Source organism: Canis aureus, chromosome 3 (genome assembly GCF_053574225.1).
Source record: "Canis aureus isolate CA01 chromosome 3, VMU_Caureus_v.1.0, whole genome shotgun sequence".
Taxonomy (NCBI): domain Eukaryota; kingdom Metazoa; phylum Chordata; class Mammalia; order Carnivora; family Canidae; genus Canis; species Canis aureus.
This window is the reverse complement of record NC_135613.1, coordinates 26,502,678-26,528,149: the sequence shown is the minus strand read 5'-3', so window position 1 is coordinate 26,528,149 and position 25,472 is coordinate 26,502,678. Positions and strand designations below refer to the sequence as shown.

Below are 25,472 nucleotides of genomic sequence, written 5' to 3'. Positions count from 1 at the left end.
CCGATAGTAGGTCCTCTTTAGTGACTGGCCTCGTTCGCTTGGAATGTTTTCAAGGTTCATCCACATTGTGGCTTGTATAATATTTCATTTATTTTTATGACCAAGTAATATTCCAATGAATGGGTACACCACATTTTCCGTTTTTATATGCTGATAACACACTTTTTGGCTATTATGAATAATGCTGTTTAAACATTTGTGGACCCATTTTTCAATTCTTTTGGCTATGCATCTAGGAATAGAACTGCTGGTCATATGGTTACTCTGTGTTTAACTTTTTGAGGAACTGCCAGACTTTTTCAAACTGGTTGCAACTTTTTATATTCCTACAGCAATGCAGGAGGGTTCCAATTTCTCTCCATTTTCTGAACACTTTTTATTATTATTTTTTATTCTAGCCATCCTAGTGGTGTGAAGTGGTGTCTCGTTGTGGCTTTGATTTGCATTTTTCTAGTTAATAATGATATGAAACATCTTTCCATGTGCTGGCTCATCCTTTGCATATTCTTCCTGGAGAAGTGTATGTCTTCCATTCCCTTGCCTATTCTTCTGTCCTTTTGGTATTAAGGAGTAGGAGTTCTTTATATTTCTGGATACTGGACTCACATCAGATATATGACTTATAAAATCTTCCCTTCTGTGTGTTTTCATTTTCTTGATAATTTGAAGCATAAAAGTTTTTATTTTGACAATGTCCAATGTACTTATTTTTTACCCTTTGGTTGCTGTGCTTTTGGTATCATATCCAAGTACCCACTGCCTAGTCCCAGCTCATGAAGATTTACACCTATATTTCCTTCCTTTCCAGTACAACAGTGTTTCATTAGTGTAGCTTTGTAGTAAGTTTTAAAATGGGGAAGTATGAGTCCTCCAACATTACTTTTCTTTTTCAATATTATTCTGGCTGTTTGGGGTTGCTTGCATATGCCAAATTGGCATTTCCATTTCTTGAAAGAAAGAAAAAGAAAGAAAGAAAGAAAGAAAGAAAGAAAGAAAGAAAGAAAGAAAGAAAGAAAGAAAAGAAAGAGAGAGAGAGAGAGAGAAAGAAAGAAAGAAAGAAAGAAAGAAAGACAGACAAGCAAGCAAGCTGGGATTTTAATAGTGATTTCTTCGAATCTGTATATAAATTGGGGGGATAATGCTATCTTAATGATATTAAATCCTCTTATCCATGTACATGGGATGGCTTTCCATTTATTTAGGTCATCGCTAATTTCCTTCAATGATGTTTTGTGGGTTTTAGTGTACATTAGATTTGCTTTTGCATGTGATTCACAAAAGGCAAAGATTATCATAGGCATAGACCTTTTGGATCTAACTTTTAAAAACACTGTATTCTGAAATATACATACTGAAAATTACCTAAAATACAAGGTACAATCTAATATTATACAACAAATACTCACCCAGAGCAAAAAATATAATATTTCCAGCACACCAGAAACCTCCCCAAACCTTTCTTCTGCTTCAGTCACTTCCTTTCTTTTTACAAAACCATTCATGCATGCATCCCTAAACAAAATGGTATAGTTCGCCTGTCTTGAACTTCACATCAACGGAATCACACTCTACTTTCCTTTTGTGTCTTCTGCTTTTTGCTCAACATCATTTTTGTGAGATTTACCCACGTTCTCACACAAAGCTGCAGCAGTTCATTCATTTTGATCACCATATTGTATTCTGTTGTATGGCTAATATATGTATCCATTCTACTGCTTTTGGACACGGGTTGTTTCCAGGTTTGGGCTATTACTAGCAATGCTGGAATGAGCATATATTCTTCTTTAATCAGAAAAGAATTTACTAAAAACAATTCTCAGAGCTTGAGCAAGCATATTCATGGACTTTGCTCTGCAGAGCAGAAGAGCAGCTGCTTTCCTTCTGAGTCACTTCAGAAGCCCCTGACCTCCTCCTGAGAGGACCCCAGATAATGAACAGACCGCAGCAGCAGAGAGTGCTGTCAATGAAGCTTCTCAGCTTTTTACGGATATGAATAGTTTTAGGCTTGGATTGTGCAATCAGCCCTGGGCTTTGGCACGTGGCTGGGCAAGAGCCTGGAATAGACTGCCCCCTCTCCCATCAAGATCAGAGTCATTTAATCCTTTGCATGTTTGAGGGAGGATGAGGGACAGGAGAGGTCTGGCAAGAGGCTGTGTCACAGACCAGGCCTGACTATATGTTTCTTGCTTTATTGAAATGAAAGCCCTTTGCCCACCTTCCCAGGTGAGTGGTTGGCTATTTTACAGGCAAGTCTGGTCAGGAGATCACTTGGTTTTCCTTGCACTGGGAAAGAATATTCAAAGAACCAGACTTCTCACTGTAGGTATGGCAGGGGCGGGGGGGGGGGGGGGGGGCGGCGGTTGGTGCGAGGAAGAGACATGCAATGATATACCTTCAAATCACTTCAAATGAAGCTTGTAGCTAATTTTCCACAGCCTGAGCTCCCCAATGTTGCCCCGAGGGTCTAGGAAGTGAGACTCATGACTGCCAGGTTGCTGGGTGATTTTAAGCTACTTAGTATGGTCTCCACCAAAGGGAGCCACTGACTCCAGGCTCCCCACCTCTCCATAGAGCTCCTGGGCTCTGCTTCTCCTATCCCAGGGGCTGCTGGCCCCACAAGGAAGACTGACCCAGAGAACAGCGGACCCAGAAAAACCTCAGGCTCCAGGCTGTCCCCAACGGTTCCCATCCCACAGGGAATGCAATCCCTATGAGCCACATTTTCCACTTCTGGGCTCCCAGCCCTCCCTCCCTCCGTCCCCCTTGGGGAATTGGTAAGATACGCAGATGGAGTCTTCCTTTGACCCCAAGTCATCTCTCTAGAATTTGCGCCAAGCGAGCTGGCAGTTGTCTGTTGCTCCATGTCCAAGGCCCTGGCACATCATGACTGCCGTCCCTGCACTGCAATTGCCTGACTGCAGAATGAGGGGCCCAGATGTGGAGTAGCCCCATAATCATGGCCAGTGGCTCCAGAGGCAGATCGGCTTTGGTTGACTTTTCTTCCCTTCTCCCCCCTCAGTCACTGGCACAAGATCCTCCTCCTCGGACAACAGCAAAAGGGGTGACAACTTGTCTCGAAGTCAGAGGAGCCCTAAACAATTTTCAGAGTGTAACACCAACCTAAGTAACTAGCCATGTATGTGATTTTAAAGATTTATTATTTATTTTTAGAGAAATAGAGAGAGAGGAAGAGGTGCGGGGGGGGGGGAGAGAGAGAGATAGTTTTCAAGCCAACCCCCCACTGAAGTCAGAGCCCCACACGTGCACTTGATCCTAGGACCCTGAGATCATGACCTGAGCCAAAACCCAGAGTTGGATGCTTAACCAACTGAGCCACCCAGGAGCCCCTTCATGTACATGATTTTAAAAACTAGAACAGAAGGGGGACTTTTCCTTACGTTGTTGATAGAAATGCGGGCTGGTCACCTTTCTCATTTCCCCCTTTGGAGGAGAATATGGCCCATCTTGCCCCTACCTTCCCCGGTGCCACAATGAGCAATGCTGTGGAAGAGGAACTCGGCCCATAGGGGCCCCCTCTCTGTATTCCCCCACCTCCACCCCCCCCCCCCAAGGAGGTTATGCAACCCCTTGAGGCATGCTCATGAGGCCGTTGGGCCACACAGCTGAAAGGCCAGGACCAGCCTGACCAGCCGCGTTTCTGGAGTCGGGGGGCCTCTTCCCTCTTTAAGGGGCACCATCTTGTGGGGCTATGTTCCCACAGAGGCCCTCAGGTCTCAGTGGGATGTATTTAAACTCTCTCCCGACACCTTGAGCCTCCCCACTCCGCACCTCCCAAACTCTGAAAGCTGCTGTCCCTGGTGTGCCGTGCACCCAGCCCTCCCACCTCCCACCCTGGTGTGCTGTGCACCCAGCCCTCTCACCTGTGCACCCAGGCCTTGGTTTTGAGGAGCCCCCAGACTGCAGTTCTTAGACACCCAGATCTGTTAAAAGGCTAAGCCACTGGAAGGAAAGGCTATCTTTCTCTGTACCTCTGCTTGGGGACTCATTTTGCAGGTAGCACTGCCTTGAGGTACACTGCTGGCCCCAGGAGAGGGGTCCTGTGGTACAGTGACAACCCAAGTTCTAATCTTGTTCCTGTCCTAACCCCAGCTGTAGGCAGGATTCTAAAAACCAACCCCATCCCCCCAAGATTCCTGTCCTCTGGTATTAACCAAACACTAAATGCTGCTGGGAGGCTAATTTTGAAGACGTAATTGAAGCCTGTTATGCACCGGATGTTTGTCCTCTCCGCCCCTCAAGCCCATGTGAAGTCCTAACCCTCAGTATGATGGTATTAGGAGCCAGGGGTCTTTGGGAAGTGATTCGGTTTAGATGAAGTCACAAGGGTGGGGCCCCATGATGGGATTAGTGGCCTTAGAAGAGACCCCAGATGGCTTACTGCTTCTCTCTTGGCCATGGAAGGATACGGCAAAAGCCATCCATCTATGTGTAAGGCAGGAAATGGGCTCTCTCCAGGAACCAAACCTGCCAGCACCTGGGTCTGGGACTTCCAGCCTCCAGAACCACAAGAAAGCAAGGTCTATCCATTTAAGCCACCCAGTCTGTGGCCCGTGCTGACAGGTCAGGTCCTGTGTCAATGGGCCTCCAGAGGCTAGGATTTATTCAGGTTGGCCTGGCCCAGTCCTGGGCAGAGAGGAAACCCTTCAAAAGAAGCAGGTTTTTTTGGCTAGTAGCAAAAGAGGAAATCAGGGAAATGTCAAGAGTGAGGGCGATCCCTAGGAGGGGGCTCTGACGTGAGGATCCCACCGCTGCCCTCTGCAATGTCGCCAGTGGGCCCATGAATGTGGGAAGGCTGCTGGGAAATGAGGGTGGCCTGAAAACCACAGCCACCTGCACGCGGAGGCTGAGGACACAGCCGGCCAGCACAGGGTGTGCAACACCCAGAGCAAGAGATCCAGCTGAGTCACAATCGACTTCTGACCTACAGACACTGTGAGATAATAACCTGGTGTTGATTTAGGAGCCACCAAGTTTGTGTCACTGGTGACACAGGGGTAGCAAACAGATGATACACTGCATGACCTAAAAGGGGCCACTTAACTTTGCCAAGATTAGCTAGGGGCACCAACTTGAACAAGTGATTTGTTTCTTAGACTCAGCTTCTTCATCTCTAAAATGGAGCCAACAGCAGCTATTTCTTTGGCAATGTGGTAGTAGCTGGGCACATGGCCACCCAGCCAGAGCCTGCTTTTCCCCAGAGCCCCTGGCAGCTACGTGTGCTCATATGACTTGGCCTCACCTGAAAGGTGGATGGCGACACTGGGCTACTTCTAGGTGTGGGCCCTCAAACACAGCACATGGCCTTCCACTCTTGCCCCTTCCTTTCATCGGAATGCTGAGGTCCTGAGGCAGCCACACAGTGTGGACATGCAGACCAGGAGCACGATCTGCAGGATACTGCAGAAGGAAGATGGAAAGAACCCAGATCTCTGAACCCAGGTGGGTGTTAGGGTGCCCGCTAACTGGGCACGCTCCCCTTTACCGGCGTGCGCGGGAGGAAGAAACATCTATTTCCTTGGAGCCACTGGATATGGGGCGGGGGGCTCCTTATTACAGCACCCTGGTCTCTGCCTTAACCAATATGAACCCCCAATACAGGGTACCTGACTGGCTCAGTGGGCAAAGTTTGAGACTCTTGATCTCCAGGCTTTGAGTTTGAGCCCTGTGTGGGGTGTACAGATTGCTTAAACATAAAATCTTTAAAAACAAAAACAAAAAAACAGCCAATACAGGGAAGATGGGTCTGAGGGTTAGCCCAGGGTTTTGTTTTGTAAAGTGGAGACATTATACATACGCCAAGTAATTTATTAGTGCTTATAAGGAAGCAGTGTTTGAAGAATATTGTAGAATTTCAGTGAATCAAAGGGTTCTACTAAGTTATTCATTCCATACTTATCTATTAATTAGCTGCTGCTAATTATCTGAAGTTATGACACAGAATACCACCAAATCTCTCACCTTCTGGTCAAGAGAGATGGTAAACAATCAACAAACACACAATGTGTCTGATGGTGGTCAGTGTAGGGGAGAAGAGTAAAGCTGGGTAATAGGGCCAGGGGGTGCTTGGGGTGGGTGAAGGGGGTGCTTCATACAGGTGTCCAGAGAAGGTGACTCCAGTGGGATGGTGTCTGACAAGATCCTGATGTTGAGTGAGTGAGAACTGGGTCACTCAGGGAAAGAATGTCCTGGGCAGAGAGGAAAGAGCACACACAAAGGCCCTGAGGAGGAGCCCGCTTCTTTGTTCAGGGAACAGCAGGTGCCACTGTGGCTGGAGTGGTGGCAGAGAGGGGCAAGGGGAGCATGCAAAGCCTCTGGTCAATGTGAGAGCTTTAGCTTCTACACACTGGGCGACATGGGAGCCACTGGAGGGCTGAGCAGAGGTGTGCCTCAAGCTACTTGTAAAAAATAAAGCCTGGCTTAGAGGCCCCTGCATCATCCAGGCAAGGGATGGTGGAAGTTGAGGTCATGGATACGTTCTGGACGCAGAGATGAGAGGATTTACTGGAGGCTCAGATGTGAATGTGAGCCAATGAGGAGTCAAGAAACAGTCTAAACTTCTAAGATTAAAGGACAGAGTTGCTCTTCACTGGAGGGAACAGGTTTCTGGGGAGGCAAGAGCAGGAGCTCGGTTCTGAACACATTATGTTACCTCTGGACAGCCCTAGTGGTGGAGCAGTCAGAGTTCCGGGGGAGGACCTATCTAGAGACAAAAATGGGAAGCAGTCAGCATAAAGGTAGCACTTAGGTCACAAGACCTGAGAGCTCCCAGGGACCAAGTATGGAGGATGACTGAAGAGGGAGCCAGGGCCACTGTGTGACTGGGAAAGTATGGGGGAGGGGGTGGGTCACGTGGTGTAACCAGAAAGATATCTTTAAGCAGTGATTTTTTTTTTAATTGTGGTGAAATACATATCACATAAAACACTGCCATTTTAACTATTTTTAAGTACACAAACCAGTGGCATCAATGACATTCACAAGATTATGTAAGCATTGCCACTATTTCTAAAACTTTATTATCACCCCAAACAGAAACTCTGTACTCCTTAAGCTGTAACCCCACTGCCTTTTCTCCCCAGCTCTAGCAACCACTAACCTACTTTTTGTTTCCATGGGTTTGCCTTTTCTGGATGTTTCATACCAACCAAATCAGATGACAGGTAGCCCTTCTGTGTACGGCTTCTTTCACTTGCTATGATGTCTTCAAGGTCAACCCAAGTTGTAGCCCGTGCATTTCCTTTTATGGCCAAATAATAGTCCACTGTATGACTGTTTTGCTTCTCTATTCATCTGGTGATAGACACCTCAGTTGTTTCCACCTTTTCACCATTGTGAACAGTGCTTCTGTGAACAAGCCGTGACTCTGAAGGGACTCTTGATGAGTTCGGGAAGGAGATAAAACACATGAGCACCCCTCCTTCCCAGAAGCCCCTCGGAATCTTCCAGAGGACAGATTTCTTTTGCTGTATAAAAAGGGAATGGAGCACCTGGGTGGCTCAGTCAGTTAAGCGCTTGCCTTTGGTTCAGGTCATGATCCCGGGGTCCTGGGATTGAGCCCCACATAGGGCTCCCTTCTCCATGGGGGGTCTGCTTCTCCCTCTCCTTCTGCCTGCTGCCCCCCCTGCTTGTGCTTGCTCTCCCTCTCAAATAAATAAAATCTTTTAAAAAATAAATAAAAAATAAAAAGGGACCCTGGGCTTCACTAGTTTGAAAACGTGGCTTTAAGGCAAACGGGATTAAGAGAAAATGTTTGCTACGAAGAATTACATAACAATTTTCAGGAAACATTGTTATATTACATGTAAGATAGTCAATAGGAAGAGGGCACCTATGTGTATTTATCACCTGTCTCTCCATAGATTGCACACTTGCTAAGGGCAGAGACCCGGTCTGCGTCGTGCAGGGTGTCTGCACACAGTGGGTCCTCCGTCAGTGTTTGCAGGATGAGTGATAAGAATATGCAGCAGCCACATGACGGTCACTTGGGCCACGTTGAGGTAGGCGCAGCGGGGCCCTGCCTGCCTCCTAAAGCAGGGTCCTTACCCTTACTAGGTCAGTAACCTAGAGGATGACTGGGTACTTCTGCTCTCACCAACTTCCCACAGGAATGTAGCATTCCCTGACAAATACAGGTAACAAGTCCTAGGAGTTTTTCACAGCACCTGTGATTCTGTCCACAACACAAACTGCGGACATTTTCATACCACGGATGTAGATTTCTCTAAAGGCCATTAATGCTCATCACTCTTTTTAAATTATAGTCATCATTAGCACAGCTTCTGCTGGATCTTATTTAATATGCTGATAAGGGGCACATATCTACGCTACAACAAATGTGGCTTTATCAACTAGTTGGATAATTACATTGCATTATGATTGTTCTGCTTTGTAATCCCAAGTATTTTATTTTTCGCCTTTATCTTTTGGGTCCACAGGCATCACTAGGTGGGCACAGGGGTCCGTGGTATATAACAAAGGCTAGGAACCTGCTGTGAGGGCTTGCCTGGCTTCCTCCTCTGGGGTCCTCCTGGGACACACCCCGTCCTGGACGCGGACTGCAGGTCCTGACCCGGCTGTGTGTGTGTGTCGTGCCGCCTCTCGCCACCAGGGGGCGCCGCTCCCCCCCAGGTCAAGGGGAGCCCAGAAGCAGGTTCAAAGCTTCCTCCTTCCCATCTTCGTCCTAACCGGGGCTGGCAGCAGAAGCTCCTGGGAGTTTCCCCCCCTCCTTCTCTCTCTTTTTAAGATTTTAAGTAATCTCTACACCCAACGGGGGACTCGAACTCACAAGCTTGTAATCAAGTCAAAATCAAAATCAGTCACATGCTCTACCAACTAAGCCACCAGACACCCCCTCCCTTTAAAAAAAAAAAATTTAATTACAGAAAATTTCAAACAAGTACAAAAGTAAAAGAAGCTCCAGAAAGCCATGAACCAGCTTCAATAATTATCACCTCACGTGGGGAGCTTCCTACGTGTACAGATGCCCAGGCCTAGCCCCAGATGGAGGCATCAGACTTAGGGCCCCTGAAGCTCATAGGCCATTTGAAGCAGTTATAAGCCCGGCCCTGCCTCCTAGGACACCCCAAGTGACCAAGTGTGGGTCTCCAGACCACACTTCCTGTTCTCCGACCTCAGCCTCCGACCCCCACCTTTGACCCCACCCTCAGGCCTGAAGGTCTTTTCCCGGCTCTGACCAGAATCCTGCTCACACTCATTTCCTCTCGCTCAGGCCCCACAGGACTTGGGAACAGCTGGCTCCCATCCTCTGTACCGTCACTCTTCCTGTGTCTATCTGGAAGCCAGTATTAAGTAACCCTCGCCTCACACCCTTGAGCAACCACCCACAGCCACATTCTGCTGGCCACTGAGTCTCATGTCGCTTCTTCCTGCATTGGAGAACAGACCCTGGAGTCGACAATTCTCGCCTTCTCAGACTGGGAAGATATTGTTGAGCTATTAAAACAAGATTCTGAAGTGCCTGGAATAATCTTAGAGACAGGTTGAACTGTGTCCAACCACCACCCAGCACCCCCGCCCCCAACCCCGCCATTCATTTGTTGAAATTCTAAGCCCTGGAACCTCAGGATTTGACTTTATTTGGAGACAGAGTCTTTAAAGAGGTGATTAAGTTAGAATGAGCTCATTAGGGTGGTCCTAATTCAACATGACTGGCCCCTTTCCAAAGGGGAAATTTGAACACAGTGGATACAAAGGGGAGACCCTGTGAAGGCGGAGGGGAGGACGCAGCCTACAAGGCCAGGAGGCTGGCCTCAGGAGGACCCAACCCTGCTGACACCTTGACCTTGGACTTCCAGCCTCCAGAACTGAGAGAAAACAAATTTTTGTTGGTTAAGCTAACCTACTCTGTGGTTCTTTGCTAGGACAGCCCCAGCAAATTAACAGAATAATCCCCAAATAGATACAATTCACCAAACCAAAATTCCTCTCCAAATTCTGATGAATCAGTTTCTGATTACCACCTGAGGCAACCCCATGCATAGGACCTGAGTTCCCTATTTGTGTGTATCCTCCGGGGGCGGCTGGAGGGAAGATTCTGGTCCCACTCAGCTCCACTCACCCTGACCCTCTGGATGAGTCAGTTATGTCTTTTGCTGGAGCGCCTGCTCTGTGCCAGGAACTCCGGGGAAGTGGGCCCCAAGGCCGGATCCCATCTCAGGTTATGAGTTTGATGTGGCACAAGAGTCCTCTGGACCTGCAGCCTGATGGCCTGTGGCAGGCTGATAGAAACAGCGACATAATTCATGGGCAAAATGAAAATGTGGGACCTTTGTCCAAAAATTACAAATTTCAAGTCCAAAGACAGGCCCAGCGGAGCACAGAGGTGACAAGTCCATGAAGCCAACCCTGCTACTGGGGAACAGCAAAGGGAGTCTTGGCAAAGCCAAGTGTCCAGGGCACAGGGCTGTCACCATCCCTGACTTATCATGTGGGCGCCCTCAGATCCAGTATGTGTGCATGTGTGCGTGCATGAGAGACAGACGGAGAAGTGGCCCCTCTTTGTCCCAATCTACTGTCAGATACAAAAATGCCAGAGTATATCCTATATATCTGTTCTAAAGACTGCAGAAGTAAATTGCCAAAAAGACATTGGTTTCCTACAAAGACTGGAATGGACGCAAAGCCTGCTTATTTGTTTCATTACTTATCATTCAGGAAGTTCTGCAGGTGAACTGTATCTGAGAAGCACCATTTTTCTGGTTTCTGTTTTGGCAAAACAAAAAGCACAGCTAGATACCAAAAGAGGTTACTTGCAAATAATTTTACCTGAACTCAATAGGCCAGTTAGATCACAACCCAAGAGTGTGGTTCTTAAAATTAAAATTGCAAAGCTCAAGATCCTGAATCAATTGGTGGTTGGGAGAAGGCAAGCATTCTTCATTTCTGCCTAAAACTGGGAAAAATAAAAAGACTTCTGCTCAGAAGCCATCCCAAATGCTGCCTTGGTCAAAACTCCCGTGAGGGATCTGAGTGTTGGTCTGTCACTGCAGCCGGCATTCCGGGCATTCCATCGGCCCCACTTCAGCCCACGCCCGGCTCCACGGGTCTGGGGAGCGCAGGGGAATTTGTGGCCAAGTGGGCACGGGTGTGGCCAGTCCAATGTGCGTTACAAAGGGGCCCTCTCTGAGGCAAGCTCTCTGAGCTCTGAGGAGAAACAGAACAATTCCCACAGGAATCCGATTTGCTCAAGAGAGCCTGGCTGCCCACTCTGCTCTCCAGCATGAAGACAAGGAGGACTGGCTTGGACCAGAAATGCGTCAGGGCCAAGCTTAGACTCAGAATACCTTTCTAATGGGTCTTCCGTCTTACATAAAGTGGTCTAAATGGAAGCAGGCCCATTTGTCCCTCGGCGCTAGGAAGCACAGAGGTCGACAAGACAGAACCAAAAGATGGGGTCCAAGCAGGTGGGCATGAGCAGGGAAGGTGCCGCAGGCAGTGGCTGGAGGAGGAACAATGGGGGTGTGTGAAGGCCGGTAGGGGTGGGGGTCACAGCAGGTGTTATCTTGGCCTGCATCAAAGGTACAGAAGGCCCATCACCTCATGGACTCTAGAAGCTTCTCTTAGTCAATGGGGTCAGAGGAGTAAAGCGGACACCTGGCTTCACCTCTCAGACTTGTGTGAATTTCTATATAGCACTAGATTGGAGAGTGGAAGAAATCAGTCAGACAGAGACTAGAGCACTCATGGTTCCGTCAAAAGAGCACAAAGGCACCAGTGCAAGACAGACGAGGACCAAAGGCTGGTTCAGTGGGCTCTCTCAAAGCACAGGGCCTGAAGATGGGTTATCCGGGCTCACTGGAGGCCATGGATGTACCTCGTGGCCCAAGAAGCGACCCCTGTGCCCTTGCTGCCCAACTACTGGTAGCTTGGATCCCCTTCCTGTTGCCAAGGCAAACCCAAAGTTGGCATCTGCAGGTAGAGCTGGGTGAACCCAGAGAAGCAGACTCTTTTAGCTGAGCTCCCATGGAGGAACCTTCCTCATCGGCCGCTGAGGCAGAAACACCAGCAACTTCTCATTCCTGTCAACATCTTGGGCCTGGCCTTGACTGAAAAGGAAAAATCCTCCTCAAGGCAGACACATTTCCTCATGCCCACCCAGGCACACCCACCAAAACTAATGATTGCCTTCGCAATCTGCCTCGTGGGGGAAGAGGAATGGTGTGTGTTTATGTTCAAGCCACTCTGCACGGCAGGCCGGCCCACAGGGCAGGGATGCCACCCAAGGCCCATCTCCAAGGATACCAGCCACCGGTTAAGAGTAAGGATTCTCAAGCCAGACTGCTCGGGTTCAAATCCCATCCCCCATTTCTATCAGTCACATCCCCTGTTACCGTGGCACTTTGTTTTCTTCTCTGTAAAACAGAAGTAACAACAGACCCTTGCTCCTGAGACTACATTTCCAGTGCTTAGAGCAGGGCTTCATACATACCAAGTGCTCTGTAAATGCTGGATTTTATTATTCCTGCGTGCAAACTTCTCCCAGCCAAAAACCTCCCCTAAGCCAGCCGGGGTGCTTTTCCCCCCTCAGCATCCATGAACAGGCCGCTCCAGGCCCCAGAGCTGGCTTACCAACCAACATGGCGGAGCAGAGCTTCCAACATCCTGGTTTTGGCGTCTCACGCTGGCTCCGAGCGCCTCTCGCTTATTTCTTCCCTCTTGGGCCCAACAACGTGCAGCACTTCTAGGGCAGTATACTTGCTGATTGCTTCCTTCACTATTACTCACAACAACCAGCTAAGACACTGCCAAAGAAACACTCACAGCTGGCCCTGACGATGACTCAGGGGGCAGGCCTGCTCTGCCTCTCCTTCGGACCTGTGGATGGGAAGGGAACGTGGGGAGGAAAGAGGACGGTGGAGAAAGCGGGGACAGGCAACAGCTCCCCACAGGCCTGGCCCGCCACTCACTGACCAGGAGAGGAAAAAAAAAGAAAGTCATCACTTCCCAGGAAGAGAAAAGGTTAGAACTTTACAGCCACACGAAAAGGGAGCAAGAGAACAACGCTCCCCCATCCCGGGCGCCCCCAAGAGAGTGGACCAGTCAGCATCCTACCCGGGAAGTGGAACCAGGAGGGGATACAGATGAAGAGGTTTATTTCAAGGAACTGGCTCACATGACTGTGGGGCTGGCTAGGGCAGCCTGGCAGGCTGGGCGCTCTCAGGCCGGAGCTGACGCTGCAGTCCACAGGTGGATTCTTTCCTCCTCGGGAAACCCCCGGCTTTGTTCTTAAGGCCTTTCTACTGATTGGACGAGGCCCACCCACATTAACGAGAATAATCTTAAAAGTCAACCAGTGACATATGCCACCCACATCTGCACAAGGCCTTCACAGCAGCTCCCGGATGGGTGTTTGGCTGAGTTACTGGGTACTGCAGCCTGGCCAAACTGACGCCTCAGCTGACCATCACAGCAGCTTCTAGAATATTTAGTCACTAGCTTCTTTGGATGTGGACCACTGATGGACAGTTCCTCTTCTGTGTGGGGTGGGGACACACAGGGGTGGTGTTCCTGGGAGAGTCACTGTGTCCCCTTCCCCAGCCCGGGAGGTCCCAGAAACGGGTTTCAGGCAAGTGGTTGTGGATGAAGACGGCGTATGGGTGGGCAGGGCCTCTGCCCGAGAGGAGAAAGCCCCTCTGCGGCCTTGCCACACACGCTCAGCAGGATACAGAGCACATGCTGCCTCCTTCCTCGGCTGCTAGGTGTCCAGCCGGAGATGGTGGGAGCCTGCTCTCACCTTAGCTTTCTGCCACCAAACAGATGAACCCGTGATGCTCTGCCTAGAGCAAGCCAGACCAGACTGCTTTAATTATGGCTTTCTAGGGTGGAAAATGCACCTGTAATATGTCAGTTTCATCCCAGAGGTGAGTTCCGGCAGAGCACATCTGTCAGGTCAGAGCATTGGCAACGGCTGTCCTGTGCCCAAGAATCAGCTGGAGGCCCGTGAAGTAGGAATCCTGGCTCCGCGCTGGAGCTCCTGACCACTCAGTGGGCCTGGGGCGGGGCCAATGGCACTCACTATCTGTGGTGACCATCCTCACATCAGCACAGGGGCCAGCAGGAGCCGAGGGGCTCCCGGGCCGGCTGGACGAGGTGGACTCCTAAGTACTAGAAACAGCAGCAGGCCCCCCACAGTAAAGACAGCTGCGTGGGAAAGAAGCAGGAGCAGCACTCGTGGTGCCCGTGAGTACAGAACAGCATCTGGGGCGGGCTGGCCCTGCCAATGGTGGTGTGAGAGGCGGGAACAGGCTCGGGGGCGCTCAGTGGCCTCAAGCCTGGCACTGCTGTTGCAGAGCACGAGGTCAGGGCAGCTCGGTGGAAGAGCCTGCATGCTTCCCAGGGACGGGGCACACGCCAAACCCCAGCAAGGTCAAGCACTCACAGAGCTCTAGGGAGGGAGGGAGACCAGGAGGTGCTGCACCTTGGATCCAGCCTAGCCTCTAGCTCAGAAAATGAACCAAAGGAAAAGATGGCTCAGAAAAACAAGACCATAAAAAATAAATAAATTAATTAATTAAAAAAATTTTTAAAAATTTAAAAAAGCAAGACCAGATGTACCTTCTACTGCTCAGTAGCCCCTGCCCCCAACTTCCACGCAGAACCCCATTTTCTGAATCTGGGCAGTGTTGCGGGTGAAGGTGTCTGCCTATGGAGGCTACTCCCAGGGGCCAGGGCTGATCTGGCAGTTATAGTGGCCAGGACAGTGTCCTCCCTCTTCTTCCTCAGTCCAGGGTCCTCACAGAGAGGACAATCTTCCCAGTCAGAGAGGGGAGGCTTGGACTTCAGGGACAATCTCCCCAGTCAGACACGAGGTCAGAACTTTAGGCAAGGGTGAATAATCAGTCAGTGGATGAAATCCGACTGTGTTCCCCGAAGTATAAAGCAGGCAAAAAAATAAAAATAAAAATAAAAATAAAAATAAAGCAGGCAAGGCAGCAGTCTTGAACCAAGTCAGACTTTCCTGCCAAGTTGCAACCCAAGGTCAGAGTAAACGTACTTAGATTAAAATGTACATTCTCTTCTACTGAAAGGTCTTTGGCTCAACCACCAGGAGAGCTTCTGCTGCATTAACACAATATGTTTCAAAGGCCCGAGGCTCAGTAGAGCCCTGATTTTTGCCGTCACTTCACTTCCTACAGAGTCTCTCCTGAGTCCCCGGCCCAACACCCCTCACTGCAGAGCCAGGGCTGCGGGTCCAGGGAGCTGGGAGGAATACAAGAAAACCAGAAGTCATCTCTACCAAGGGAGTTTTAAGTTCCTAGCACTTAAATTTTAGGCGCTAAAGAAAAAGTGGATTCTGGCAACATGGCTCTTGGATGTTCCAATTCCTGGAAAAGGAGGCGCCCTCTTCATCCAGGAGATGTGGAAATTCATTCAGGAAACCTTCCCAATCCGATAGCACATGTCTCAGCAAGCACGAACATCTCTTCCATCAGCTGCTGACTGTGCACCTACAATGTGCTGACCCCAGGCTGGGCAGGGAGGGTGGAGGCCATCTTGGGCCTTGGGGTGCCCATGAAGAGAGAGATGGGCAAGAAATCACAGGCGTGCAAAATTACAAGTGTGAGCAGTTCTGAACCACGAGAACAAGCACTTTTAAAATGCCCGTTCTGGGGGCCGAAGCCTGGTAGTGAGAACAAGTCACAGCTTTGCACCACGTGCTCCTGCTCCCTCCCCCGCCAGGCCTGGAATCCAATGATTTCTACCACGATTTTCACCACCGTCTTATTTAAGTGTCCTCTTGAGTTTCACAATGATGTTGAAAGCTAGAAGGAAATTTTTGTGCTCTTGCAAGTGATCTCCAAAAACCTGACTCAGCGGCAGGAAGGTGATGGTGGCTCAGAGGAGCTTCAGAGACTTGCCCAGATCAGTGAGTGACTTCCATCCAGGTTAGAGCCTGGGCAGAGAGAAACCTGCCTTAAGAGTGGGGAATCTTGGGCAGCCCAGGTGGTTCAGCGGTTTAGCGCTGCCTTTGGCCCAAGGTGTGATCCTGGAGACCCGGTATCGAGTCCTACATCAGGTTCCCTGCATAGAGCCTGCTTCTCCCTCTGCCTGTCTCTGCCTCTGTGTGTGTGTGTGTGTGTGTGTGTGTGTGTCTCATGAATAAATAAATAAAATCTTAAAAAAAAAAAAAGAGTGGGGAATCTCACACACACACAAAAAGAATTACAGGCCAATATCCCTGACGAACATGGATGCAAAAATTCTCAATAAAATGCAAGTGATTAAAAGAATTATTCACCACAATCAAGTGGGATTTATTCCTGGGCTACAGGGGTGGTTCAATACTCACAAATCAATCAGCATGGTACATCACATTAATAAAAGAAAAGATAAGAACTGTATGATCCTCAACAGATGCAGAAAACATATTTGACCAAATACAGCATCCTTTTTTTTTTTTTAAAGATTTAATTTACTTATTCACGAGAGACACAGAGAGAGGCAGAGACATAAGTAGAAGGAGAAGTAGGCTCCTTGAGGAGACCCTATTGCAGACTCATCCCAGGACCCCAGGATCACGACCTGAGCCGAAGGCAGGTGCTCAACCACTGAGCCACCCAGGTGGCCCACCCCATGGCATCCTTTCTTGATAAAACCTTCAACAGAGTAGGGATAGAGGGAACATACCCCAACATCATAAAGGCCGTATATGAAAGACCCACAGCTATTATCATCATCAATGAGGAAAAACTGAGAGCCTTTCCCCTACAGTTGGGAACAAGACAAGGATGTCCACTCACCATTACTATTTAACATAGTACTGGAAACCTTAGCTTCAGCAATCAGACAACAAAAAGAAACAAAAGACATCCAAATCAGTAAGGAAGAAGTCAAACTTTTGCTATTTGCAGACATGATACTGTACGCAGAAAACCAGAAAGACTCAACCAAAAAATTGCTAGAATACATGAATTCAGCAAAGTTGCAAGATAAAAAATCAATGTTCAGAAATATGTTGCATCTCTACACATCAATAATGAAACAGCAGAAAAGAAATCAAGGAATTGATTCCATCTGCAATTTCATCAAAAACAATAAGATACCTAGGAATAAACCTAACTAAAGAGATAGAAGATCTGTACTCTGAAAACTCCAGAACACTTGTGAAAGAAATTGAAGAGGACACAAAGAAACGGAAAAGCAATCCATGCTCATGGATTGGAAGAACAAACATTGTTAAAATGTCTACAGTACCCAAAGCAATCTACACATTTAATACAATCCCTATCAAAATAACATCAACATTTTTCACAGAGCTAGAACAAACAATCCTAAAATTTGTATGAAACCACAAAAGACCCCACATAGCCCAAGCAACCCTGAAAGAGCAAACCTGAAGGCATCACAATTCTGGACTTCAAGCTCTATTACAAAAGCTGTAGTCAACAAGACAGTATGGTACTGGCACAAAAACAAACACAGGAATCACTGGAACAGAATAGAGAACTCAGAATGGTGCCCAAAACTCTATGATCAACTCATCTTCAACAAAGCAGGAAAGAATATCCAATGGAAAAAGACAGTTTCTTCAATGAATGGTGTTGGAAAAACTGGACAGCAGCAGGCAAAGAATGAAACCAGACCGCTTTTTTACACCACACACAAACAAATTCAAAACGGCCATAAAACCTAAACATGAGACAGGAAACCATCAAAATCCTAGAGGAGAACACAGGCAGCAACCTCTTTGACCCCGGCCATAGAAACTTATTAGACACACTGCCTGAGGCAAGAAAAACAAAAGCAAAAATGAACTATTGGGACTTCATCAAGATAAAACGCTTCTGCAGACTGAAGGAAACAATCAACAAAACTAGAAGGCAACCTACGGAATGGGAGAAGATATTTGCAAATGACGTATCAGATAAAGGGTTAGTCTCCAAAATCTATAAAGAATTTACCAAACTCAACACTCAAAAAACAAATAATCCAGTGAAGAAATGGGCAGAAGACATGAATAGACACTTTTCTGAAAAAGACATCCAGATGGCTAACAGACACATGAAAAGATGCTCAGCATCACTCTATCAAAACCACGATGAGATACCACCTCACACCTGTCAGAATGGCTAAAACGAACAACACATGAAACAACAGGTGTTGGTGAGGATGCAGAGAAAGAGGAACCCTCCTGCATTGTTGATGGGAATGCAAAAAAATAAAAAAAAATAAAAAGGAATGCAAACTGGTGTAGCCACTCCAGAGAACAGTATGGAATCTTCTCAAAAAGTTAAAAACAGAATTACCCTATGACCTAGCAATTGCACTAATAGGTATTTACCCAAAGGATGCAAAAATACAGATTTGAAGGGACACATGGACCCCAATGTTTATAGTAGCATTATCAACAATAGCCAAACTATTGAGAGAGCCCAAATGTCCATCAACTGATGAATGGATAAAGATGTCACACACACACACACACACACACACACACACACGAATACTACTCAGCCATCAAAAAGGACGAAATCTTGCCATTTGCAACAACGTGGATGGAATTCTGGGTATTATGCTAAGTGAAATAAGCCAGTCAGAGAAAGACAAATACCATGTGATCTCACTCAAATGTGGAACTTAAGAAAGAAAACAGATGAACATATGCAAAGGAGTGGGGAGGAGAGAGGGAGATAAACTATAAGAGATTCTTAACAATTGAGAACGGAGGGTTGATGGAGGAAGGTGGTGGGGGAGAGGCTAGGTGGGTGATGGGGATCCAGGAGGCCACTTGTTGTGATGAGCACTGGGTGTTATATGTAAGTGATAAACCAGTGAATTCTGCTCCAGAAACCAATATTGCATTGTACGATAACTAAGTAAAATGGAAAAAAATAAAAATAAATAAGCCTAAATACACGGTAAAAAAAAATAACACAACAGTGGGAGATCTCCGGGACAAGTCCATAAAAGACTTACTCGGATGTTTTAACCTTAACAATTATTGTCAGTCTGGGTCGAGGGGAATCAGCATTCCCAGAAGGGCAGGCAGCACCTCCGTTTCTCCTGAATTTCAGGATCCACTTGTGCCTTCCCTGGAAAAAAAAGAAAAGGCCACATAGTCCCTGGTAGGTGACACTGGTGCACGCTTGTCCCTCCATTGGACCTGCAACATCCCTGGGTAAATGGCATGCATGTCTGCTGGCTCTTGGGGGCTGCCAGCCAGAAGCCTGCTGCCTCTGCCCTCTGCAGAACTGGGGACCTTACTCATCTAACACCTCTGAATATTTAGAATCCTTAGTGTTTCCTATTCTAGTCCTTACAAGATGGAGGCCTGAAGCAGCACGTTCATCGGGAGGGAGAACAGCTCAAATGCTTGAGGACCACCAACCGGGACCACCAGCTCACTGGGAAGAGGAGTTGTCTGGCAAGTGAACGGGGAACAGCAGACGCCGTGACTTTCTAGAAGTGCCCTTGAGTTAAGAATGGACTATTACGCTCCCTTTGGGACGCCTGGGTGGCTCAGTGGTTGAGCATCTGCCTTTGACTCAGGGCATGATCCCAGGATCCAGGATCCAGGATCGAGTCCCACATCGGGCTCTCTGCAGGGAGCCTGCTTCTCCCTCTGCCTGTGTCTCTGCCTCTCTCTCTCTCTCTCTCTGTCTCTCATGAATAAATAAAAAAAATCTTTTTTTTTTAAAAAAAGAATGGAGTATTAAATACATGTGTTTTCAGAGTGAGCATTATTATTGGTTATTGAATCCCCAAGCCAGTTAGAAATCTGAATCAATTTCAAGTCTCTGATGTAGCAGATCCTGGTTACCTGCCCCAAATCTGTGCCTCTCTGCTCCTACTCACAGGCCCTGACTTGGCTCAGGTAAGCCCAGCCTCTTCTGAGTCATAGACCTCACCAACGCCATCCCGGCCAGCCCCTTCCCTTGCCACCCATCCTTTGGGGCTGGCCGGGCCTCAGTCATCATTCTGGCCAATGAGATGTGTGGGAAAGTCTGCTGGGGCTTCGAGAAGGATTTCCTCACTCCTAACAAGAGGTGCCCAGGAAGGCTGGCCGGAAGAGAGCTGGTAGATAGAAGACAAAGTCATTGTTCAGAGGATGGCCGAGCAGAAATATGGAGAGAACCTAACGCCCCGACATCATCGAGCCCTGGATCCACCCCGCCACCCCATTCCAGCCTCTGGAATTAGGGTTTTGTACAACACTTACTGTTCCAACTACTTAAGTCAGTTTGAGTAGAACTGCTGTCTTACTTGCAAAGGAAGGAATCCTAACAGATGTATCCCATGATCTAAGCAATCTAAACATCACAAATTACCTTGGAATTGAAAAAACAACAGCAACAACAACAAAAACAAAAAAGGAAAAGCATTTAACAAAAACATCTGTTTCAACGGCAGCAGAAACAGCAGCCCCGTCCTCTCCCTGCACAAATAGATGGAGCAAGGACAGTTTAGGCAGGTGGCCCCTGTTCTGAACCCTCTCCAGTGACCTGGTGGGTGATGTTCCCTGACGGCAGCAGAGAGGAGCGCGCCCGGACCACTTGGACCTTCAATGATGCCTGACAGGACAAAAGCAGTCCTGGTTTCGGATACAGGGTCCTGGGTTTGTGCTTTAGACCTGCACTCCCTTCCTGTCCTCTGACCAGAAATCCCCCTGGACACTAAGGGCTAAATACAGCGGGAGTGAAACTGCTGCAGAGACAGGCTTTCATAATTTCAGAACTTCACAGACAATTTCAAAATAAAATCCAGCCCAAGGGGCTATAACATAAATCTGAATTTTGGAAGAAGCCCGGCACTTCCCCCACCCCCTAAGTGCTTCTCAGAGTAGAGACTGAGGGTGCGGCCCTGATTTAACACTGAGCCCTGCTGCCAGGCAGAGAGAGCCCCCAGCCCAAACCCCCCCTTATGGAAAACAGCCCATCTAACCACCATAGAGCCTTCCACAGGCTTTCCATCTGTACTAACTGAAAAACTCTGGTCCTTAGCCCCTCAATAAGGATCACCGAGCACCTGGGATACTGATGGGGCCCTGCCTTCCCCACTCACCGTTAAGCAACCAGGCCCTGTTAAGACATTTACTTTTCGGAACAAAAGATCAGACAATTAGAAATGTGTCTTCTAATGCCAAGGCCAAATTTCCTGCACACACACAGTAAATCCTCTAGAAACAAATTCATGATTTTCTCTACTAATCCCAAAAGTCTTTTTCTCAAGGTGTAAATGTTCCCTGAAGTTGACAGTGAACTAAACCAGCAGGGGGGGAAAAAAAGGCAGGTTACCTGCTTTGTGGGCTGAGGGCCGGCTCCACCTGTCTGACCTGTCGGGCTTGCCACCTGGGGCCAGGCACCAGACTCGGTTGCCAGGGGCTGGGCTCTCTGCCAGCACCTGGCCCCTCCATAGGTGTGCACTCACCTGTGGAGAGGCGCTCCCTCCTCTGTTTGTACCCTGTGATCACCCCCTACTACCACCACCACCACCCATGCTGGCACATCTTTCCTGAATTGTTTGTATCTAATCTCAAAGCTGGTGGTGAGAAAGAACAAAGAGGAAGGAGGGAAGAGGAGACAGGAAAGACCCGGTTCCCACACCCATCAACAGTTCCTGGGTGACAGTCAGGGAGGTGGAGCTGGGTGGGACTGGGAGCCTGAGCAAGGCCGTCATGGTCATCATTGGGATCAAATTCCAGGGCTGCTCTTTCCCTCTGGGTGGCTATTTTGGGAAGGCAGCTTTACTCCAGCAGACTGGCTACCGCTGACACTGGAATCCGGAAGCCTCAGAGCTCCACTAGGCTCTGGCGCAGGTAAAGGCAGGAAGAACAGCCTCAAAGAGCAAAGGTTCCAGGCACCCTCGAGAAACTCTGCTCTGAGCACACACAGGCTCACCTAGCCTGCCTATCCCCACACCTTCAACAAAGGTGACTGAGCACCTGGGATACTCTCTGGCTTGCAAGAGGGGGTCCTGGCTTGATGTCTGAACCAAGGTGCTGAGGGGCACAGCTGGTGGGGCTGGTGGTCTCGAGTCCACAAGCATCATGGGTCCTTTCCTTGCCATCCGGGACTAGGAGCCCTGGGCAGCCAGACCTAACTTCTCTTCCCTTGCACTCTCCAATGCTCACCAAGTGCAAGTCCATAGTGAGTGTGTGAGCTCCCAGCACAGGTGTGTGGGAAGGAGGCGAGAGGGAGGGGCATCCCAACCACTGCTCAAGTTCAAATTGTGTGCTTTGGAGGTGGCCTAGTAATCCGAACCTCTGGGAGCCACTGCAGAACAGAACGGTAGCATCCAAGAGCTGTGGGCACTACTGAGATCTTCTGATAACTGGGGTTTTCCAGTGCAAGGGCAGATGCTAAGTTTAAAGCCCCTACCAGGAAACCAGAACCCATTTCCCTGAGCAGACAGTGAGGCAGGGAAAGCTGCCCAAGGGAGAAGCAGTGGTGGAGCTCAAGCAGAACCCAACCTCCTTCCTCGGGGGTGACCTCACTCCCCAAAGGAGCAAAGGAAAAGGCTGCCTGGGTCAGGCGAGGCCTCCAACCTCAGAGTTATGTCGGGCCTCAGGGCAACACTGTGCTTTGTGAAGCCGGATCTCAAAGTCAGCTTCTCCCTTACTCTGGTCCCAAGAGGAGCCAGCAAACAGGCCAGCCCTGCTCAAGGGGCCTGATACACAGCCCTGTGGCATGATCCCGGGTGGGTCCATCCTAGGGCCTGACTCCCTCTTCCTCCTCCTCGCTCTCAAACAGCCAGTCCCAGGTCACAGGCTTTCAGAAAATCCCTCAAGCTCTGGCCAACTTCAGACTGCCCTGGCCCTTAGATCATCTGCTAGTCACTGGGCTAAGACCCAAACTTAGGGAGAGAAATGCTCAGCGATTTCAGAAAACCAAACTGCAAAGGTGCTCACAGTAAAATTGTCGGCAGGAGCTCCCCATGCTCGGAAATACTCTAGGGGAGTGCATATCAAACAGAGCTAAAAATGAAATTGAGGCTTCCTGCCCCCAATATAGGCGGCCAGAATCTTTCAAATTTACATATAAAGTCCCATGATAAGTCATTTGGGATCCCTCAAAGTAGGAAGGCTGCTTGTGGTTACAGCAGGGTGAGTCAAGGAAACAAACAAATGAGGCGGATGAGGTCAGCCTTTTGGAAAAGGAACAAAGAAAAATTGCACCCAAGCGAGAAGCAGCTCATGATGCCCAAGCAGTGGTCATAGGAAGCCCATTTCTGAATCCTGGAGTCTGGTGGGTCTCAATGGGGGGGGGGGGTCTGTCCCCCAGGGGACAGCTGGCAATATCTGGAGACGTTCTGGGTTGTCACAACTGCAGGTGGAGGGTGCCACTGGCATCCAGTGGGTACAGGCCAGGGATGCTACTAAATGTCTCACATGGCGGACAGGACACCCCCGGCACAGAGAATCACCCTGCCCCAAATGTCAGTTTGGAAAACAGTTTGGAAACAGCCTAACACAGTGAGAAATACTTTTCTCTCTTCTTTAAAAGTCCTGGGCAATTGGTCACCTTTTTAGTCACTTGACATGTCCCATAGCCCAGAGGGCCACTGGTGGGGACCCCTCCTGCCTGTGATCATGGGCTTTGCATCTTTGGAGTGACCTCCGGGAACAGACTTCAGCTTGGGCGAGCTGCCCAGCTGCTCCAGGCTCTCACTTGCCACTCGCAGAGGGCTCCAGACCTCGGGGCTCACCCCACTGCAGCTCAGCTCTGAAGGGCACAGACTGAAGCTATGAAGCCAAGGAAAAAGAACAATGACACCTCCGCCGTCACAGCAGGTAACCTTGCCCGGTGGCAGGTGCTTCACGGGCGTCAGTGAACTTTCACACAGTTTGTCTTGCCTGAATAAATACAAGCCTCACCCATTAAAGCAGAGTCTTTCTGCGTTCCTGACCTGCCAGCTCAGTGGAACAGCAGATGCCACACGTCCAAGTGCACGGGGGTAGGGAAGGGAGAGCCGGGCGCGTCCACCCTCACGTCACATGAAGGCAGAGCTGATCGAGTCCACCTCAGACCTCCTGAGACAAGCTCCTGCCTGGTGAGCCCCAGGAGTACAGGGCTGAGCTGGTGGCAGACACATCTGGGGGATACCCCTGCACCTCACTGTGCACCCTGGAATGTGAGTCCTGCAGAGACAGAAGCTCCAGAAATGTAAGGAGCACATCACACTCCTGGAGTTTTTTCTGGTCTGCCACAGGCTCAGCAACTGGTCACCAGAAAACCCAGGAGCTGACATAAGCCCAGACCTGACAGTGGCTGCCTTTGGGGAGTTGTGAGGAGACGCAGGCCAGAAATTGGCCTAACCCATTAGCCTCATCTACCTCTGGATTGTTTGACTTTTTACGAGCGTTGTACTAATTTTATCATTTTAAAAGAACATTTAAAAGGAAAGAATGAGGGCAGAAATATCTTGTATCCACACCTACTTCCCTGGGAACACACCTCACCTGCTCAGGGCAGGCTTGCACGGAGCTGCTGTTCCCGGTCACCAGACCCCAGAAAAGTGGCCCAAGCGAGACCACAAAGGCCAAAGACAAAGGGTAGAGGTGGTGAGACAGAGCTTAGTGCCAAACAGGGAAATGAGAAAAACAGCTCATGTGCCAGACCAGGAGCCCGGGCACGGAGGGGAGGCAGGGGAAGGAAAGCTGCAGGCCCGACACCCCCCTGTCTCCTGCCAACACCCCCTGAGCAGGTGACCATCCCCACCGACATCCACTCAGATCCAAATAAGGGTCTGGATCCAACACTCACCACTGAGGTTCACACTGAGGAACGTCATGCATGACTAAAATCCAGAAGCTTGCCAATCGCTAGCCACCCAGTCTGCTAGGAGTTCAAACAAGGCACTGCACCCCCACTTCCTGACCCTTGGGGCCTGAGATCTGCTTTTCCACTTAAAATCCTTGCCTCAGCCTCAGGCCTGAACTTGGCATCATCCCTACCACTTCAACCCCTTACTGCTTTCCATCATGAGTTCTGGGCTCCCCTCTACTGGCTTTCTTACAGGCTGGTGAATAACTCACACATGGTGTCACCCTTCCAAGTTCCCCTGTACTGCAAGAGGGACCAGACACCTAGAGACAAGACCGGAGCTGGGGAGACAGGGCTTGACCCAATGGGACAACTCACAAACTCTAACATTCTCATGAGCAGTTACTTCCTGTTGCCATCCAAGGCAAAACTAGAGCTGCAACATTCAGCCAGAAACCATCACATTTTAATAGTTCAGCAAACATCGTAAAACATTGGAAAGAAAAAGAGGTAGGTTGAAAAATAATACTCAGAATAATCATCTAAGGTTTGTGTCTGTACATACGCCTTTAGCTTATGAAGATCAGCTAAAAGGTAAACAACAGCAACATTCCCAGTGGGCAGGATAGAGAAGTCACTTCAGTCACAGGGGTCTGGTGAAGGGGGTCATGCAAGAGGCGAGCCATTCACCGTAGCCCCAGTCCAGAGTCCTGGCGAGGGCTGCAGCTC

The 25,472-nt window shown here is 49.0% G+C and overlaps 1 long non-coding RNA gene across 1 annotated transcript in view; it reads right to left on the bottom strand.

Annotated features, from left to right (window-relative positions):
* Window positions 1–3,172: 3,172 nt before the first annotated feature.
* The window catches only part of LOC144310407 (uncharacterized), a 32,034-nt gene continuing 9,734 nt past the window's right edge, over window positions 3,173–25,472 (bottom strand). Inside the window, exons 2-3 of the long non-coding RNA XR_013376115.1 lie at window positions 18,958–19,073; window positions 3,173–15,934 (exon numbers count right to left, since the gene is read on the bottom strand). This is a non-coding gene — a long non-coding RNA (uncharacterized LOC144310407). The remainder of the gene's footprint in view (window positions 15,935–18,957; window positions 19,074–25,472) is intronic.